The following is a 9356-nucleotide window of genomic DNA, read 5'->3' on the forward strand; positions in this document are numbered from 1 at the left end:
ATTTATTTAATTTCTGGAGTTCTCCGGGCGGTAACTTTGTTTAATTTATTTAATTTCCAGACGTCTCCGGGCGGTGTTTAGTATGACCGTCCCCAGAAATCCTCTCAACCTTACCTTCCTGATTACCAGTTCCATCACCATGATAAACATGAGTGGGCTGAGAGAGCTTTCCTGCCTCAAACCGATGTTTATGCTGAACTTTTCAGACATCCTCGGACCAACCAAAACTCACCCTCTTGCTCTCATGTACATCTCTTCCACCAACCTAACTTCTGCTTCTGGCACTGCCATCCATCTCAGTGTCACCATCACCATCTCTCTTGGGACAGTGCCGTAGGCCTTTTCCAGATCCACAAATCCCAATTGCATCTCACCTTGCACCTCCAACCTCTTCTCCACCAGCTGTCTCAGCATGAACATCCCATCCATCATCCCACCCTTGCTGAATCCTTGCTGCTCTTCGCCGATCTCCATCTCCACACTCTTCCTTTTCCTCCTGTTCAGAATCCTCTCCAGCACCTTCATTGCATGACTTTGGAGCTTAATGCCCCTGTACTTCCCCGGATCTTAAACATTACCCTTCCCCTTTCATATTGACACAATTAACCCTGTCTGTTGTAATTGTCACTATGTATTCCATAATGACCGCTTGGGGGCATGTTTTGGGGTGTCGGTCACTGGAAGCCAAGATGGAGATATGTCCCATGATAACCCAGCATCGTCTCCAATAAACAACTTGATTCAAGCTGTGTCCTGTCCTTATTACATTACCTTATTACATTCCTGTTGTGTAATTTCTCTGAAGCAGAACTCTCAGAACGGATTATCGAGTTGATTGTTGCAAGCACACCACATGATGCCTTCCAAAAACATCTGCTCGACCAAGAGGTCGGCTATGACATTTACATGGTTTTAAGTGAGGGGCGCAAGTATGAAGCAATGGTAATTGGAAAGCATGCCATCCAGAAGATGGAAGGGCCTTCATCATCTGCAAATGCTGTGACACATCGACGGAAGTGCACAAAGTGTGAACTATCACATCCACCATGGAATTGCCCAGCATACAATGACTATTGTAAGTATTGTGGTAAAATTCGACATTGGGCTCGTTGTGAAAATCCCAAACAAAGCACAACATATGCTGATGGATACAAGCGGGTCCATCATCCTGCCAGGGGTAGAAGAGGCCGTCGTGTCAGTAAAAGCATATTGAGAGGTATGCTTCGGGGAAGTAACAATAATGGAAACTGTGAATGAAGTGTCTGGGTATTGTACCGAAGGTGATGATGACAGCTATGAAAGCGACACTGAGGCATGTGAACCCACCAAGCCGTTTCACGTGATCAGGATATCTGCATTGTGTATGAAGAAGACGAGGGACTAAGTGTACACATTGTTGTTGAGCATTGTATGCCCTGATATGAAAGGTGAATACAAGCTGCAGTTGAAAGTGGACACAGGTACATCCGGGAATACATTGACAATGCATATTGTAAAGAACATGTGTTGAAACAAATGGATGTCAAAACTGAGTCAGCTTGGTGGGAAAAAGCATACCACTTACAATGGCAGTGAGATCAAATACCACAGAATCCTCAAGCTCTTATGTCGATATAGAGACTCAGATTGGTTCAAGTATAGGTTCTATGTGATTGAAGTACCTGGACCTGCAGTACTTGGACTACCAGCATGTGAACGGCTCAACATCGTCACCATAAACAGCCTTGCTGGACAACAGAAGGTCTTGCTGAAGGCTGCACCTCCAGCATCAAGGAGTCTAAAACCACTGGGCCATGATGAACAGCCCCACAAGATGGATTCCATGGATGATTTGACGAGGCTGTTTCCAGACAGGTTTGATTGCATTGGGTATTTTAAAGGTAATTGAGGCTTCTTCCAAAGCCTGATGCAATAGCATCGATTGACGCACCATGGAAGTGTAGTGTTCACGTCAAATGGAAGCTTAAGGAGGAACTGATGAAAATGGGAAAACAGGGCATCACCAGGAAAGTGGACTATCATCCTGATTGGTGCTCTTCCATCTGTAATAGTGTGAAGAAAGATGGGAGCTTAAGGGTATGTCTCAATCTGAAATGCCTGAACTCTTCGCTGAAGAGGTGTCCACATAAGATACCGACAACAGACGAGCTGAACCCAGAATTTGCAGACGCCACAATGTTCTGAAAATTAGATACCTGGGCCGCGTATTGTGCTGTGCATCTGGATGAGGAAAGCCATGATTTGACCACATTTCGCACACCCTTCGGGTGCTGGTGCTTTAACAGATTGCCCTTTGGGTTATGTGTAAACCAGGATCTGTTCCAACAGGCTATGGACCACATACTCGAGCAAGCACCCGGCTGTATTGGTATCTCTGATGATGTGGCGGTCTCCAGACGAACCAAAGAGGAACATGATTGCAATCTTCTGAACCTGATGAAAATAGCACGAAGGGAGGGTCTGGTTTTCAACTCATCGAAATGCATCATCAAGAAAGATCGTATCAACTGCTTCGGTTCAATGTACAGCAAATATGGAATTTCACTTGATCCTGGGAAGATCTGTGACATCCAGAAGATGCCATCACTGCAGGATATGGAAGACCTAAGCCGATTCATTAGACTGATGAACTATGTCACCAAATATTCCACACTTTGCGGATAAGGTGACACCCCTCCGAGATTTAATGAAGAATAGAGTGCCATTCCTGTGGCAGGAAGACCATCAGTATGCATTTGAGAAACTGAAACGGAGTGTTGACGCAGACTGCCGAACGTTTTATCATCATCACAAGGAGACAGTTTTGGAAGTGGATGCATTACAGAAGGGACTGGGTGCATGCCTTTTGCAGGACGACAAACCTGTTGCTTTCGCATTGTGAACTCTGACACCCACTCAGTCCGCATATTCAAACATCGAACGAGAAACTCTGGCCCGTGTTGCTGGCATACATAAGTTCCATACCTACTTATTTCGAAAACGATTCAAGGGATACACAGATCACAAACCACTGGTCATGATTATCAGTAAGCCACTTACGAGTGCCGCTCAATGGCTCCAGCACCTTCTTGTGAAAACCCAAGGCTACAATTTTGATTTGGAGTTTCAGGCCAGCAGTGAGATGATGCTCTCAGATACCCTGTCAAGATTACCAAACCCAGAGAACAATCAAGAACTGCAGTTGGATACATGTGTAGATGCTGTCGAGCTTGATGATGTTCATGATTACCATTGCCTTGACCTGACTTCAGCTCAAGGAAACAGGAGCAACTCAGAGAGTGTGGAAAGGCTGATAGAACATTTTAAGCATTACAGCTGGTTGTTCATTGAGGTTGGCCTACTACAATTACGGAGCACCCTGTGGACCTTCGTCCATACTGGCCATACCATGATGAACTTGGTATTTATGATGGGGTTCTATTCAAAGGTCTACAGGTACTCATTCCAGAGCAGCTGCAGAGCGATATTCTCGACTAACTCCATGAGGCGCACATGGGTATCGAAAAGACGAAACGTCGAGCACGCGGATACGTTTACTGGCCAAGCGTATATCTGGACATTGAGAGAATCATCAGAACGTGTAAGGCATGTCAAGAGAACCAACCTGAACAAAGACGTGAGATTATGATTGCTCATGAGATACCAGCGGTACCCTGGACAAAGGTGGCCAGTGATATATGTGAGCAACACGGGCAGACCTGCCTCATAAAGATGGATTATTACACCAAGTACCAATTTGTGAAGAGAATGGAATACATGACCAGCAGTGCAGTAGCTAAGGTCACCTCTGAGTGCTTCAGTATGTTCGATCCACCTCTGGAGATCATATCGGACAATGGACCTCAATATGTGGGTAAGCCGTACCATTATATGTGTACTTAATGGAATGTAAAACACATGACAACATTACCGAGGAATGTAAAACACATGACAACATTCCTCCCTTGCTTCGATCGGGTTCCCCACCTTGAGTTTTAACGAGAGGGGGTGAGGACCCCCACGGGGTACTTCGGGCTGTACCCTGCCCATCAGTTGTACTCATCATGGTTTCCTTTTGAGGCGATGTTTTTATGGCCGGATGCCCTTCCTGACGCCAACCCTTTTAGTCGCCTTTTACGACACGCAGGGATACGGTGTACCTATTCTGACCGGGGTACACACCGGGACCGAGGTATCCACTCAGAAATGGATTGGTTGAGAGATAAGTTCAGACAGTAAAGAACATGATCAAAAAGTGTATTAGATCTGGGAATGACATGGATATTGCACTGTAGCACCTGAGATGCACACCTGTAGATTCCCATCTCCCAAGTCCAAGTGAAATGCTGTTCAACCGACCTATACAAACCAACATACCAAGCCTTCTGTCGATTCCTGCATAACAAAGGTATCAGGAAATTCAGGAACGATTAACGGAAAGTGGAGACCAGATGGCGAAGCAATACAACACAACAACTGGGCCGGAATTACCTGAATTGAATATTGCTCGTCGGGTTCAGATTCTGAACTAGGACACACACCAATGGTACCCCGGCGAAGTTATGGCATGCTGCAACGAACCCCGCTCTTACATTGTACAGACTCCTAACATGACATGTCTTCGAAGAACCAGGGCACACGTGAACTTCATTCGCCCAACTGTTGCATCAAGCAGAAGGATGAACCTACCCAATCAACATGTCATCGTCCGCCAATTGCTCGACGCGGACATTTGGCGAACACGACAACAATTCAGCAATGGACACGAATGACTGCCACAGGGATGACAAGAGTGCCGAGCCAACAAGGCAGGACAACTCTCAGTACTCTTCCAGATCAGGCCGTGTGATTCGAAAACCATCGAGATATTGTGATGGGGCATGATGAGCCATCAGAACTCACCCCCTATAATCTTGGTGCATAAAGGACCCATTGATGATTGTGATTGCAGACATTGTATGATTATTTGTTTCAACTAGGCATATGGAGCAGTAATTACATTTTGGTAATTGTTGGAACAATAACTGCAGAGCCCATCTATGTGTGGCTCAAGTTGCATCTGGTTTTGTTCATTATTTAGATTTAGGTAGTATCATTTCATTGAAAAGGAGGTGTTGTGATGGGCACGATGTATTGCAGAGTGACGGCTGGCGGGCATGTTTTGGGGTGTCGGTTGCTGGAAGCCAAGGTGGAGATGTATCCCATGATAACCCAGCATCATCTCCAATAAACAGCTTGAGTCAAGCTGTGTCCTGACCTTACTACACTGTCCACTCCTCCGGTATTGAACCTTCGCTCATACATATGTTCAACAGCCTCTTCGTCCAACTGAATCCGACTTCTTGTGCTGCAATTATCATCTCTGTGCACACCTCATCAATGATTGGCGCTCTTCCCGTCGAGCCATTCATGATCGAAATCCTACATAGCTCACTTTGCATGAACCTCTGCAAGATCTTACAAAGTCGCGATGTCATCGTGCGACCTCGCTCACGTGATTGACCTCAAGCGACACCCTCGCATGACCCTGCTCATTCACGGTCTCAAACAACCTCAAGTGGAGTCCCTATATACCAGGAGTAGCGACATGGCATGTCCAATAAATTTCTGGTCACATTGGTCATGGGCACCATTTTGTTTCCATTGGTAATTCATAGAATGAGCACACGATAGCTCATCATTCTTTTAAATATAACACGATGCTGTCAAAGGGCAGAGGAGCTCCTTGTGAGCCAACGGCCATCCATATCTAGTGCCCAACTGTGTCTGCAGACGTCCTCCTGCAGTTGGGTTATTTTTTTATTAGGAGGTTGGTGGCAGGATTTGCACTCCGGCCATTGTAAAACCCTTCATTCTGCAAAACACAAAAACACAAAGAAATCTGAAAACCCACTCCATGGGAGTACCTCCTGTGCAGCTTCCCTTTGAAGGGCAGCTCACCGGATGACGGGATTGGAGCAAAGCCTTCGGGACCCCAATCTTTGATGATAGGAGGGAATCCACAGGGTAACATCCCTGGGTCAGATTGCGGGAGAGTGTGTCGAAGTGGTGCTGAGGAGTCGTCCACCAGACGGCGGTCTCCTTGGGTTAACCTGAGGTGGTCCCTTCGGGTGGGTGCCTGGAATGTCCTATCCCGAAGAGAGGATGACCACCTGTCTCTGTTATCATCTGAGCTCAAGAGTTTGGACATCGGGATTGCAGCTCTCTCTGAGGTTCGGAGACCGGATTGCGGCGAGATAATGGTGGGTGGTTACACCTACTATTGGTCTGGTCGCTCTGATGGTTACCATACCCAAGGAGTTGCTGTAGCTGTGTCCAATAAGCTGACCCAATGATAATTGAGGTAACACCAGTCAATGAGCGTATTATGAGATTAAGGATTCGTCACTCCTTAGGTGTCATTTCCCTGGTCTCTGTTTATGCTCCGACTGAGGCGGGTGATCTCACCGTGAAGGATGCATTCTACGCCACACTCGAGTCTGTGGTTGATCAGTGCCCCAGACGAGATACACTTCTAGTCTTGGGGGATTTCAATGCATCGACTGGAACTGATAGGGATGGTTATGAGGTGTGTGTTGGTCCCCATGGGTCAGGAACTATGAACCAGAATAGCACTAAGTTCCTTGACTTTGCAAGAAGTCATGGACTTAGGGTGGCTGGTTCATGGTTTCAGCGCCCACAATCTCATCGCTGGACTTGGTATTCCAACGCTGGCGGTGTGGCAAAGGAGATTGACCATGTCCTCATTGACGGTCGTTGGAGGATGATCCAGAACTGCAGGGTCTACCGGAGTGCTCAGTTCCTCAATACTGACCACCGGCTTGTTGTAGCAACTCTAAAGCTGCACCTTAAATCCTGGATAATGGTACCATCCCAGCGTAGGCTGGATGTTGGCAAGCTCAGGGATGATAGAGTAGCTGAGGAGTTTGCGAACACGCTGATTGGACACTTGGGGGTCTGGGTGCTTTGGGGGGTCCTGAAGAGTTGTGGAGTGCCTTCAAGACTACCGTCCTTGATGTTGCCGGTGGATGTCTTGGAACTCAGCGCAGGGCAAAGAAGAATTTTGTCTCTCAAGGGACACTGGATACCATTGACCAGAGTCGCAGGGCCAGGCTGAATGGCAGGGCTGAGCTGTTCAGGGAGCTGAGGCGTAAAACTGGACGTGCACTGAGGGTGGACAAGGAGGCCTATGTGCGAGGAATCTGTGAGGGGGTAGAGCATCACCTGTGGACAGGTGATTCTCGTCCCGCTTACAGGGGAATTCGCGCATTACGTTCATCCAAGCCCATCCCTCGGAGCACTGCAGTTCGAGCAGAGAGTGGTAGGCTCTTGACAGAGGAGTCTGAAGTGAAGGCCCGCTGGGCCGGTTACTTTGAGCGGTTGTACCAGGCTGATCCCCCAGCTGTCGAGTTGGACGTCAAGGGTGTTACAATCCCTGTTGCTGACCCTCGAATCCACTGTGGTCCACCTTCGCTTGTGGAAACACGGGCTGCGGTAAACCAGTTGAAATGGGGCAAAGCTCCAGGGATCTGTGGCATCCATGCTGAACTTCTCAAGGCTGGTGGAAATGCTGTACTCGTGTCGTTGCATGCAGTTTTGTGCTCTGCCTGGAACACGGGCATCATCCCAACTGATTGGAAGAGGGGCCTTGTTGTTCCTCTCTGGAAAGGGAAGGGTGATCGCCAACACTGCAACAACTACCGAGGGGTGACGCTGCTCTCAGTGCCGGGCAAGGTCTTTGCTCGGATAATTCTTGATAGGGTTCGCCACCATCTGCTTGAGCACCAGCGTCCAGAGCAGTCAGGCTTTACACCAAAGAGGTCAACGATTGACCGTATCCTTGCTCTTCGTGTCTTCACCGAACGCAGACGAGAGTTTCGGCAGGGGCTGCTTGCAGCCTATGTTGATCTCTGTAAAGCGTTCGATTCAGTGATTCTGGATGTCCTCTGGAGGATTCTTGGTCTTCGTGGGGTGCCACCAAAACTGATCGACCTGATGTCTGAACTCTACTCTGGTACTAAGAGTGCTGTGAAGTGTGGTGGTACCACCTCTGACTTATTTCCAGTTGTTACTGGAGTTTGTCAGGGGTGTGTACTGGCCCCCACACTTTTCAGCACTTGTATGGATTGGATTTTATGGAGGATGTTGGAGAGATCAAGCTGCGGTGCATCGTTTGGGAATGTCAAGATCTCGGACCTTGATTTTGCAGATGATGCAGTCATCTTTGTGGAGACTTTAGATATCCTTTTGGTGGCTCTAGAGGTGCTGAATGAGGAGTCGGAGCCGCTGGGATTACGGGTTTCTTGGGTCAAAACTAAGATCCAGGCTTTCGGTGACATCTTGGATGCTGCTGTCCTGTCTGTGTCTGTTTGTGGTGAGGATGTTGAGGTCGTGGAGAGATTCACTTACCTTGGCAGTGATATTCGTATCTCTGCTGGCTGTGATTCAGAGGTCAAAAGACGTCTGGGTCGGGCCTGGGGAGTCATGGATTCACTGGATCATGGGGTGTGGCGCTGCCGGTACCTGTGCGGGAGGACGAAAGTCCGAGTCTTCAGGTCCTTGGTACTTCCAGTCTTGCTCTATGGATGCGAGACTTGGACTCTGACCAAGGATCTGAGACGGAGAGTTAATTCCTTTGGTACCAGGTCTCTTTGGAGAATCCTTGGCTATCGCTGGTCGGATTTTGTGTCCATATTGTATATATATATATATATATATATATATATATATATATATATATATATATATATATATATATATATATATATATATATACACACACATATATATATATATATATATATATACACACACATATATATATATATATATATATATATATATATATATATATATATATATATTGTTGTGGTTGAGGAAATTTGCAAACCACCATTCAGGCCCCGTAGGTGAGATATCTCTGTAAGTATATGTGTAGTTAGCCCAAACCCGTTGTTTAGAGGGAATAAATGTGATTCATTCGGGCTGCGACCCTTCAAGATAGCCGCTTTTCTGTTATATCTTTATTTTGAACCAACCACGTCTCAACCGCCATCACACAACAACCACCAACCGCAACGCCGCTTCACAACAACAACAACGCCAACAGCCACGACCTTTACCGTCACAACTCGCTCTCGCAATCATCGCATCACCGCCATTCCAAGCGTCACCGTGGCCAGGGACCACCACAATAAACCCTCCACCACCTTCAGCTCTCCTGCCGCCATTCCCGCACCGCTTGTGGGCACCGATCCTGGACTCGTACAGGGCGCGCGCCGAGCAGCGGGTGCAAAAAGCGGCCTTTCCGGGGAAGTCGCATCAGGGATGATTCACGCCCACTTCTGTTCCGTCCTATCAGCGAGCGCGGGGCGATT

The sequence above is a fragment of the Eptatretus burgeri genome, chromosome 15 (assembly GCF_056783735.1).
Source record: "Eptatretus burgeri isolate ZD-2024b chromosome 15, Ebu_testis_v1, whole genome shotgun sequence".
Lineage (NCBI taxonomy): Eukaryota > Metazoa > Chordata > Myxini > Myxiniformes > Myxinidae > Eptatretus > Eptatretus burgeri.